We start from the raw sequence: 12,094 nt of genomic DNA on the forward strand, positions 1-12,094 counted from the left end.
CCGCCCGCAGGAGGGCGGCCCCGACGTGGGGGTCGGGCCACTGGCGGTGGATGGTCCACATCGAGGTGGGCCGGCTTGAGGCGGTCTACCGAAACGCGGTCAGGAGTACCGCCGATGTCCAGGGTGAAGTGCTTCGCCCCGGTCTCCAGCACGCGGAAAGGCCCGTCGTACGGGGGCCGCAGTGGTGTCCGATGGGCATCGTGGCGGACGAAGACGTACTCCGCCGTGCGAAGCTCCGGGGCGACGTGCGTCGGTGGGTGCCCGTGGCATGCCGTTGGCACCGGGGCGAACCTCTGGGCGGTCTCTTGCAGAGCGGAGCGCTGCTGTGCCGCGGACCATGGTGCCGTGGAGTCGGGGAGGAACTCGCCCGGCACCCGCAGCGGTTGCCCGAAGACCAACTCCGCCGCGGATGCGCGCAGGTCCTCCTTGGGCGCCGTCCGGAGGCCCAGCAGGACCCAGGGGAGCCTGTCGACCCAGCCGCCGTCGCGGAGGGTGGCCCGGAGCGCGGCCTTCAATGAGCGGTGAAATTGCTCACACAGGCCGTTAGCCTGGGGGTGGTAGGCCGTGGTTCGGTGCAGCCGGACCCCGAGCCCCTGCGCAACCGCCCCCCAGAGCTCCGAGGTGAACTGGGGGCCGCGGTCGGATGAGATGTCTGAGGGGGCGCCGAACCGGGCGACCCAGGTGGCGATGAAAGCCTGCGCGACATCGGCCGCCGTTGTCGACGCCAAGGGCACGGCCTCCGGCCACCGGGTGGTGCGGTCCACCATGGTGAGGACGTAGGTGAAACCCCGCGAGGGGGGCAGAGGTCCCACCAGGTCCACGTGGACGTGGTCAAACCGGCGTTCCGGCACCGTGAACGGGGCCAACGGGGCCTGGGTGTGCCGGTGCACCTTGGCACGCTGGCACGCGAGGCACGTCCTGGCCCAGCCGCGGACGGCCTTCCGGAGGCCATGCCAGACGAACTTGTCGGCGATCAGCCTTTGGGAGGCCCTCGCGCCCGGGTGGGACAGGCCGTGGATGGCGTCAAACACCTGGCGCTGCCAGCCCGCGGGCACAATGGGGCGAGGACGCCCGAGGGAGACGTCGCACAAGAGAGCCGCGCCCGTGCCGTCGAACGGCACCTCGGTGACGCGGAGGCCCGTGACGGCGGTCCGCAAGGCCTGGACGTCGGGGTCAGCGGCCTGGTCCGCTGCCATCCGGGCATAGTCGATGCCGAGGTGGACTGCGTGGGCGACGGCCCGGGAAAGGCAATCCGCCACCGGGTTGCACCAGGTGGTGGAGCTGGAGGAGTGCGGCTGGCTCCGCCAGGCCGGTGGAGTCGACGGGTTTCCCCGCGGTGGCGGTTTTCGCCGCGGCGGTGGGCGGGGCGTGGCGGCGTTCACGAGGTGCGTATCAGCATGCTGCTGAACCACAGCGTGCTGTAGAAGATGATGCTGTGGAACATCAGCGTGCTGTAGAAGATGATGCTGTGTAACATCAGCGTGCTGTAGAAGATGATGCTGTGGAACATCAGCGTGCTGTAGAAGATGATGCTGTGGAACATCAGCGTCGAAGGCCGTGACGGCCACGCCAACGCTCGCCCGCGTGTCCGAAGCGGCGAAGTACTTGTCCGCCTCGGCCGCCAATGCTCGGGGTTCCGTTAGCCCGGTCCCGGCCAACGCGAGGCGAACCTGCGCTGGAAGTTGGCGACGGAAAAGCGCCCGGAATAGCGAACCGGGGGCTTCGTCGCCCAACAGTGACAGCATATGGTCCATTCGGACCGACGGGCGCGTCTCACCGAGCTCGGGGAGATCCAGGAGGCGGTCGGCCCGTGCGTCGTCCGTGAGGCTGAACGTGGCTAGGAGTAGCCGCTTGAGTGCCTCGTACTTGTGGCCGTCCGGTGGGTGGCGAAGGACGGACACAACTCGAGCGGCCGTGCCGGGCCCGAGGGAGGCGACGACGTGGCAGTAGCGCGTGTCATCGCCGGTGAGGTGCCGAAGCTGAAATTGGGCTTCGGCCTGAGCCTCCCAAAATTCCGGAAGTTTGACGAAGGCGGCCATGGCGATGGCGTCGCGTGTGGAAGGATCGCTCCGGCAGATCCAACGTCGAGGGTCACCAGTAAAGCGCGGCGTTACGCGCGCTGCTTGTGAGCAAGGAGGAAGCGGACAAGCGGTAACATATAAACGTCTTTATTGTAAGACTACACTGTAACACTCAACTCCTCCGGGCTGGTCGCCCGGGGTATATCATGAGGCCACGCCTACCCCTCGGGCGTGGCCACCGCCCACTCGGTGCGTGGAATGATGTCACCACGCCAGTGGGCTTTTGTGTCCGCCACAACCTCTTCTTTTCCGCCTCTTCTTCCTCTTCCTCTTCTAACCGCCTCTTCCGCTGGATAACGGGAAGAGGCAGAAGAGCTTCCGAGAAGAGTACAAATCTAACGATCGGAAGAGATCCGAAGAGAGCTCTTCTGCTTCCAGAAGTGCAAATCGCACGCGCCTTCAGAGTTACCAATCATTTTGATCGTTTGTCAGACACACTCCTGTTCTTCTCCTCTATTCTTGGCCGTGTGTGTGACATGTTTTTTGTGGAGTTGTACTGGAACTTTCTGATGTGGAATTTGATACACCAAAATCGTCATGATCTGAGTTGCTCTGGCTAATTAACTACAAATAATCCGGAAGAAATTCCCATGTTTTAAACGTGCGTCATGTTGAGGTGTATAGCGAGCAGTGGCATAGATAGAGCAGACGAGCAGATTAATACGTGCTTCCACGAATGACATTCGAATTACAAAATAAATAACAAAAACAATGATAACATTGTGACAAAGCCTATATTAATTAATACTAACAACGATAATAATAGTTGCATCATTTGGCAACAATAATAACGAACACTCGAACAGGAACGTATAACACCCACTGAACTGAAAATTCAGTGATAACCCCTTCCCCCAAGTCCCATCCCCGACTCCATACCAGCTGCGCCCGTGCTGGCCCTATCACGTGATCCAATCATCGTGACGTCATCGTGCTCGGTGTTACTTCGAAAGTGTGCTCTGGTTGTTTTCACCGAGTGACGAGCGTATGAGTGAGTGCACTGCAAAACATCTTGAAATTGAAAAGGAGGCCGCGCCTTGATGGAGAGCAAAGTCGTCTAATCTTTGATGAGGCGCGGAACTTTTTTCTGTGGTGCGGCAGGCAAGTCCAAAGGAGCCCAATTGGTCGCCTTAGGGCTTAGGCGCGGTGTTGGCAACCCTTGTTCTGGTTCCAGGTGGTCCGGTAAGGTAATGATTGAAAAGGAACACGCCCCTGGGGCGTCCCGTTTGTAATAATATATAACGAGCAAAAGCAAGTCACGTGCACACCAAACACGCCCCAAGGGTATGTTCATTGTCAATGAATCGCAAGGCACTTCCAGTTGGCTTTGTAAAGTATGCTGATGGGAGGGTAGGCAATACGTCAACTGATCTGCACTACGATAAGATAATATAAGAGTGTGTGCGTAGGTATATCTCGTTGGTTGTTATCCCAATTTGTGGGTTTCAGGAGGTGGAAGTGAGTCCTCCCAGGACCCAAAGTATCCATCTCCGCTTCGGTAAGGGATCGCAGTTCAACTTTTTCATGATGTACTCAGGTTTCAATGGTATGTAATTAATAGATGTACTCAGGTTTTAATGTTATGTAATTAATAGACGTAATGTACTCTGGTTTCAATGGTTTGTAATTCATAGACGTAATGTACTCGGGTTTCAATGGTTTGTAATTCATGGATGTACTCGGGTTTGAATGGTATGTAATTAATAGACGTAATGTACTCGGGTTTCAATGGTTTGTAATTCATAGATGTACTCGGGTTTCAATGGTATCTAATGAATAGATGTACTCAGGTTTCAATGGTATGTAATTAATAGATGTACTCGGGTGTCAATAGTATTTAAATAATAGACGCACATGTTTTAACGGTATGTAATTGATAGATGTATTCAGGTTTCAATGGTATGTAATTAATAGATGTACTCAGGTTTTAATGGTATGTAATTAATATATGTACTCAGGTGTCAATAGTATGTAAATAATAGACGCACATGTTTTAATAGTATGTAATTAATAGATGTATTCAGGTTTTAATGGTATGTAATTAATAGATGTATCATAATGAGTTTTAAAAAAAAATTCTATTCTACAGGCGGAGGCACTCCTATGGTAAAATTTCGTGTCAATTGGACCAACGGTTGCTGAGAAAATGATTTTTTTTATTTTATGCAGGCACATGTCCAGACGCACCCGAATGCCTAACCCTGACTTTCCTTTCGTGAGCGCAGGGTAACGGCGCCCTCTAGTGGTTGAAATATAACTATGCTGTCACTCTCCGGAAATCGACAAAATGATTACCAGGCTAATGTTAATAGAAATGATTTTTGATGATGCCTAGTTACTGAAATCCAAGATGGCCACTCATAGCAACCACATGACATTTTCCACAGTAGTAACTCAAAAACTATTTGACCTAAAGGAAAGAAAGAGGTGTCTTTCCCACTAACTTGAGAGTATCCGATTCAATAAATGTGTTTTGATGTAGTTCGGAGTCAAAATCAACAGAAATGAATGTCTGACAAGTCAGGAGACGACGATGGTTCACGTGCGAGCAGTATTCAATGACAAAGGACGGACTATAACCGAAACAGGCCCAGACGGAGGTCGTGGGCCCATGTGGCAGGTGTCGGCCCCCGACATGTGGTGTACATGCCTATTTACAAAGGGCTCCAATGCGCTGCGTGTGCTGCACGTAATAAGAGCCAGCTGCACGTAATTGTGTGTGGTGCTGGCCTGGAAATGTCAAAACGAAGGTTACTGACCTTGAAATGAGATAGAAAATAATGTATAATCAGTTATTAGGTTAGTTAGCTACACAATACCGAAAATTCGGTTCGATTCCGACAACTTTGAAAATTTGACCTTTGTGACCTTCAAAGGTCAAAGGTCGAAGATTCTGAAATTTGTTCGAAAACTTGTATTTCATGATGTATGTGATAATATAAGATCATGTACGAAATTTCACCCTACCAGAAAGCGAACAATGTAATAGAACCATAAAAAATCGACTTTTCTAAATTTCGTGACCTTGTGACCTTGACCTTGGGGCAAAAATGAAAAATCGAGCTCCGTGGGGCTAGACATGACATTGGCCTAACCAAATACCGAAACCCCTGTCAGATTCCACCAACTCCCTCGGAGAAGATGTAGCTTGAAATCGATTACCCCCTAAAAAGACATCTTTTTCGGGCGTCGCTCCGCCCACAATGGGCGCAATACACCCACTCTAGGCAGGACACAACTAGATCATGATATCAACCTCCCACCCAAGTTTCATCAAGTTCGGATGATATCATCGGGTAGTTATGCTGCAGACAGACAGACACACACACCCATGACAAATATAGTGGTCACTCTATTTGATAACTCGTGAACCAATATTTAAAGGCATTTATTAGACATTTTTGGTTTTAGAAACATATGGTTTTAATATGAACATTTTCCATAGGAATCTTGAAACCCCCTTCAATCAATCAGGCAACCTTGATTTAGTGAGGAAAGACACCTCTGAACTTTGACCTAAACTCATGACAGATGTCGAAGATGGCCCATCCATGTGATATATATATATATATATATATATATATATATATATATATATATATATATATATATATATATATTTATATATATATAACTGTAAGAAATAGTAGAAACTCCAAAGTACGAGCAGGGCGTCTCATTTGTATTGAATATATAATCGTTAGATTAAATAAGACGCGGACGTAGCTTCAGGACGTCGATCTTTAATTGTCGACAGCTTTCGACCAACAAAGGTCTTCTTCTGAGTCAGCCCCAAGTTCGACGGAAGTCTTCCGTCGAACTTGGGGCTGACTCAGAAGAAGACCTTTGTTGGTCGAAAGCTGTCGACAATTAAAGATCGACGTCCTGAAGCTACGTCCGCGTCTTATTTAATCTAACGATTATATATATATATATATATATATATATATATATATATATATATATATATATATATATATATATATATATATATATATATATATATATATATATGTATGTATATATATATATATATATATATGTATATATATATATATATATTGTTACAGATCGCGGTTTAAGATGTTAGTTACCGAGCGGTTTGGTATTGCCGCGACCGTTACAGGATCCCTGACTCACCCGATTCACCCAGAACTTTGGCCGTATCGCACCGTAGCTGCTCAATGAGGGAAAAGACAAAAACGACGCAATGCAAGAGGAAAAGGAATAAAACGAGAAGACGTACAGACGAGTAATGGGGTTTATTATTTACACACACGAGCAAAAAGGAGCAATCAAGTTTTATTTACAACACATAAGACGCAGGTGACACAGTGCAAATTTTAGCTTACCTACAGACTTAATTAAATACCCAGGGACAGAACAAACAAAACAAACTCACGTATACAAGAAGGATGGAATGGAATGAATGTTGGAAGGAGGAATGGGAAGGTTCAGCTGGGGCAGATGGTTCGGGCTTGATCCCGCACGGGACGTCGGCTGGACCTCGACGGCCACCGATGCCTTTTGCTTCTTTGGCTCCTTTTGCTTCTTTGGCTCCTTTTGCTTGCTTGGCCCTGGTGTCTCCTCACCATTGACAACTCAACGCAACCACTGACCACTCGACGCCACCACTTCTCACCACCGACTTCTTACCACCGCAACCAACGCAACCACTGACCCTCCTCTGACGACCAACTCCTCTGGCAACCGACTCAGACCAACTCAAAGTGCTTTCTGTCTTCTGCTCTCCTCTGTAAAAACGCATCTCCTTCTGGACACGCCCTGCCTTGGGTTATATAGGCCCCCGCCCCTCAACCTTTGCGAACCTCCCCGATCGCTCTTCCTCCGCCCTCTCTAGCCGAACCCCTGGCTCATGGTTGGTCGAGTGGGGCTGGCTCACTCCTCCCCTCTATGACGAGGTGGAGACACGCCTTTCTTCCCCGACTCGAGCCTTGTGGTCAATGGCGGTTATTGGAGGGGAGGTAATATGGGCAATCGAGGCTCGGCAATGACGAGAGGGGATGTAATATGAAATGGAGATTTTGGGGATGGGAAGGAAAGGGGATCTATTCTCTTTCACTGGTGCAATGGAGTATTTCAATTAATGGAAGACACAGCCTTACGCTAATACACATAATAAGGATATAACTGTCAAAAAAGATATATCGTGTCCTGCATGTATGTTTTATGGACTAACTACGGGAACGCCCTCTGACCTTTATACAACCACAAACGGAGGGAGGAGGGGTGATATTTTACAACAACCTTTTACAACAACATTTTACCACAACAATAAAATAAAAAAACAATCTCATATCCACAACAATATATATATATATATATATATATATATATATATATATATATATATATATATATATATATATATATATACATATATATTGTTGCGGTTTTGAGTTTTGTATAATAAAGGTTAAATTTCCCCCTCATAGTTAGTCACACAACAACACGTAGCCTCGCGATAGTTCAGTTATTTCATAGTATGTGTGAGAATAGTCCTTTTCCTGTGTTAGTTTTGCGTTGAGTAGAATAATGATAGTAGGTCCTTCTCATACTTCCATTGCCTTATCCCGCCTCCATTGCCGTATGCCTCTTACGCCTCTTTGTGCTGCCTTTGGCTTTTTGGCGCGAATTAACATGAGGCCGGCCTGGCAAATCGAACGAGGGCGGCAGAGAAGCTGATGGTAAGCGTGAGCCGCCAATCAGGGCTCAAAGGGAGTGGCTGCGGCAATGCGTCACAGGGCGTGGTTGGAATGTTCGAGAAGGCTCAGGGCGTGTCGATATAACCGTTGCGCAACGCCACCAGGAGCAGTTGACGGTCAGGAGAGCATCGATCAGCTGGAGTTGAAGGAGCGCGGTCAGCAGTGGAGTTTGAGAGTTACGAGATCGGAGAAAGACTCGCATGAACCAAGATACGCGCTCATATTAAAGTGATGCTCGGTTGAGCTTGAAGCCGAGCCGCTATAGTGCATTGGGTTACGCGAGTGATAGCGCGCAGGTTACTAAATGCGCTGTGGAACCACCCCAGCCGTGTTGAGAGATGCGTACATTGCCTTCCTACCTCATCATCTGCCTTTTGTTCGGGAGACACGCTACGAGGATTCTTCCACCGCCTGCTTGCCATCATCGCGGGACGTGCTGTGACCGAGGAGAGCCGGACAGGGCCGTTCCTGGACGACCAAGTCGGCGCGTTTGGCCTGAACATCATCCTGCCTGCAATTTCCCTGTGTGAGTGCGAACGGGCCCATGTCTGGGGTTTTATAATAAGACTGCTTAAGTCCTGCTCTGTCTGCTTCCTACCAAATTGTACATACGTGTAAATAATAATTAAACCTGTGTTCTTCCTTTGATTCTACCGCTTTTGTGATTTCCATCATTGACTAAGCGTGGTACGAGTAAAACCGCTCGATTCAGGGTCCAATATTAACGGTGACTGCACGGACCACGTGGTACGCAATCCGCTCGGTGTACTCAAATTACACGTGGCTCGTGGGAGGCTTGGTTCCCCGCTTCTGTGGCGGCGCAGGTATTTAGGTACGAGCGAGACTTGGTCCCGAAACCCTACCTTGCATTTGCCCGGAAGAGGCGTTTCAAATCTCTCAGTTACGCCAGGCCCAGAAAGAACAAGGGGCTTAATCCCCCCTTGGTAAGGGTACGAATGGCGGCGGAAAGCCGTAACTATATATATATATATATGCCGGGAAAGGGACTTAGAACTTGGGACTCAGAGGACTCAGAAAAAGGAGCAACGGATATATTTATTAGAACTCGTTTACACAAGCTTGTGGAAAACACAATGTCGCATGAAGCTCACAAAATGACCAACACTACAACAAGATGCTCTGAAAAGATTTGATCAGGGCTTCAATATATATAAGAAAGATAGGGGTGTGGTTTAACATCAGAACAGGAGACAAAGGGTGGACTCACATGGCCCCTACCTAAGTCCCTGTTTGTTCAATTAGTTTAAGGCAGTCCAAGGCCACTCAAGGGCCAATATCATAAACATTGAAGCTTGAAGGGAAATCATTGAGGTTTGAAGGGAAATCGTTGAGGGTTGAAGGGAAAGAAGGAGATAAGGAGTAAAGCTGTCATCAAGACTGGAGAGTCTCGCGAGATCACGGCGAGGTCACGTCCTTTCGAAGCTGCTCCATGCGCTCACGCTCTCGAAGCTAAGTGATCCTTCACAATCGTGTTTTTGTCGAGACTGTATCTATCTTTCGGTGTGCGTACCTATAGCGTATCTTTTGGAAAATTTTCGGTGCTAATTTTTCGTACATGTATACACAATCGTCAGTTAATGGTATCGAGTATTCTGCGGCCTAGTACTCGTAGGCTTAGACTACCGTACCGTCTCCGACCTTGTGGTTTTGTTTTTCTCTCAGCGATTCGTCGAATGCGCTGAAATTATTTTCGTTCTCTGTTTCGTACCAGTCGTTCACCCCGTACCTCCTTGTTTAATATCTGTACTCACAAAAAAAAAAAAAAAAAAACCCCAAAAAAATATTTCCTTCCCAGGTCTTATTCGTTTATTTGTTGTTCTTTTGTGTTCGTTCGTTCTTCGTTCGCGATCACGCAGTTAGAAATGTATAATCTCTTCCCTGAACAACTATTTTCTCTCATATATTATAACACCCTTTTCTTCTTTTCCTACAAAAGGATGCTTTCGTCTTGCTCACCAAATCTATTCATTCCAAAATATATATATAATACCATCTCTTACAGTTGCTCCTTTCTACATTCCCTAAACTATCCAGAACTCCACCCCTCCTCCAGTGTCCTCAAACGTATTTTTGACTCGAAGGTCTCAAACTCATTTTGCAAAAAATGTTCGTTTCCCATGAATCGTACACTTTTCAAAATCCAATCTCACCCCTCCCCTCCAAATCCTCCCCATCACCCATCCCTTTCAAATCTCCCCCCTTGCCCCTTGCCTCCCCTCCCTCCTAAACTCCCCCCACACCCCCTCCCCTCCGAGACTCTCCATTGCTCCTCCCCTCCTAGACTCCCCTCTCACCCCTCCTCCTCAAAGCATCCTCCCTGCTTCTTCCCCCTTCCAACTTTCACCTTCATCTCCCCAAACCTTCTGCCTTGCTCTTCCCCCTCCTCAAATAACACCTCACTGTGCCTCACCCAATCTCCATCAAACCTTTTGTCCGCCCCATTCTTCCCTTTCTCCAAGCTATTCTGAAATCTCTGACATCTCTGACACACCTTCAACAGCTCTCCCTACCTCTTCCTCCTCTTCCACATCTTACCCTACCCCTCCCCCCCCCCCCCCCCCTGTTCTGGACCCGATGCTCCCCCTTCCTCTTCATTAACGGTATGGACCTCAAACATCTGGGGCCTTCGCTCAAACCTGACTGACCTCTCCATACAGGTTGCTTCTGACAAACCAGATGTGATCTGCTTAACAGAAACTTTCCTCCTTCATGATGTCTCTGATGCCTTGGTATCTCTCCCAGGTTACTCCCTCCTCTGGTATGATAGACCTGAGCCTCGTCCTGGAGGTGGGGTTGCTATCTTTATAAAAAACTCTCTTCCTCACTCACCCTCCACTGCCCTCTCTCCACCTCGCCCCCAGGAATACCTTTGGCTATGGCTTCCCCTTCGCTCCCACCTTTTGTTCATATGTGTGTTGTACCGTCCACCAAACAGTGATGACTCCATCTACATCTCACTGTCTGATAATATGGACCAACTTCTATCTACCCATCCCAACTCTCTCTTCCTCATATGTGGTGATTTCAATTGTCACCATGCCAGTTGGCTGGGTGTGGGTACCTCTCTCACCAGCCATGGCTCTTCAGCAAAGGACTTCTGCGACTCACTGGGACTGACACAATCTGTCAATTTCCCGACCCGGATCTCAGTCAACGGAGCATCTTCTCTTCTGGATTTGGTTATGACAAACTTCCCTGAAAATGTCTGCTGCTCTTCTTCTGCTCCAATCGGCTCATCTGATCATGTGCTTGTCAAAGTGGACATCTCTCTGACCATTCTCAGAGAGCCTCCTCAGCGTCGAAGAGTCTGGCATTTCACTCAGGCCAACTGGCACGGTCTTCAAGCAGCCATCAATCATCTGGACTGGTCTCCCAGCTCTACCGCCTCTGACATCAACTCATCCTGGGAATTCTTTCAAAGTAAATTGCTCTCTCTCATGCACACATTTATCCCATCTCGTCTTCAGTTGTCATACCCTTCCTCCCGTCCATGGTACATGGAATCTTGTGGTGAGGCTGTTGCCCTGAAACAACTTGCTTTCGTCTCCTGGAAAGCAAATCCAACGGAAGGAAATCTCATTTCCTTTCACAAAGCCCGAAACAAGTGTGTGTCCACCCTCAGGAGAGCCAGGAAACAATATCTCACCATTCTCAAGACCGAACTCTCTTATCTGTCTCCCTCTTCCAAATCCTGGTGGCGTCTGGTCAAATCTGTTTCTGGTGTTTGGTCCCCCTCCATCCCCTCCCTCACCTCAAACGGCTTAACGGCTGACTCCGCACGTGAAAAAGCTGAATGCCTCCACTCTGTGTTTGCCTCTAAATCTTGTGTCCCAAACCCATCCCTCTCTGTACCCACCGTACCCAGTCGTACCCAGCTGCTCCTGGACTCTGTGTCCTTTCCTCCTGACAAGGTGGAAAAGTTTCTGTCAACCCTCGACTCTGATTCTGCAACTGGTCCTGACGGCATCAGCCCACGGGTCCTAAAATCATGTTCTTCTGCTCTTTCACTCCCTCTTTCTGTTCTCTTCACCCTCTCTTTTGCTCAAGGTCATCTGCCATCTGCTTGGAAATCAGCCAACATCACCGCTTTGCACAAAAAAGGTGCAAAAACAGATCCCAGCAACTACAGACCAATCAGCCTTCTCCCAATTATCAGCAAAGTCATGGAATCCATCATTGCTTCAGATATTAAATCTTTCCTCTTCTCCAATGGCTTGATCTCTGATCATCAATTTGGTTTCAGACCTGGTCACTCTACTCTGGACA

Source organism: Myxine glutinosa, chromosome 10, assembly GCF_964187855.1.
Source record: "Myxine glutinosa chromosome 10, kmMyxGlut1.1, whole genome shotgun sequence".
Classification (NCBI taxonomy): Eukaryota; Metazoa; Chordata; class Myxini; order Myxiniformes; family Myxinidae; genus Myxine; species Myxine glutinosa.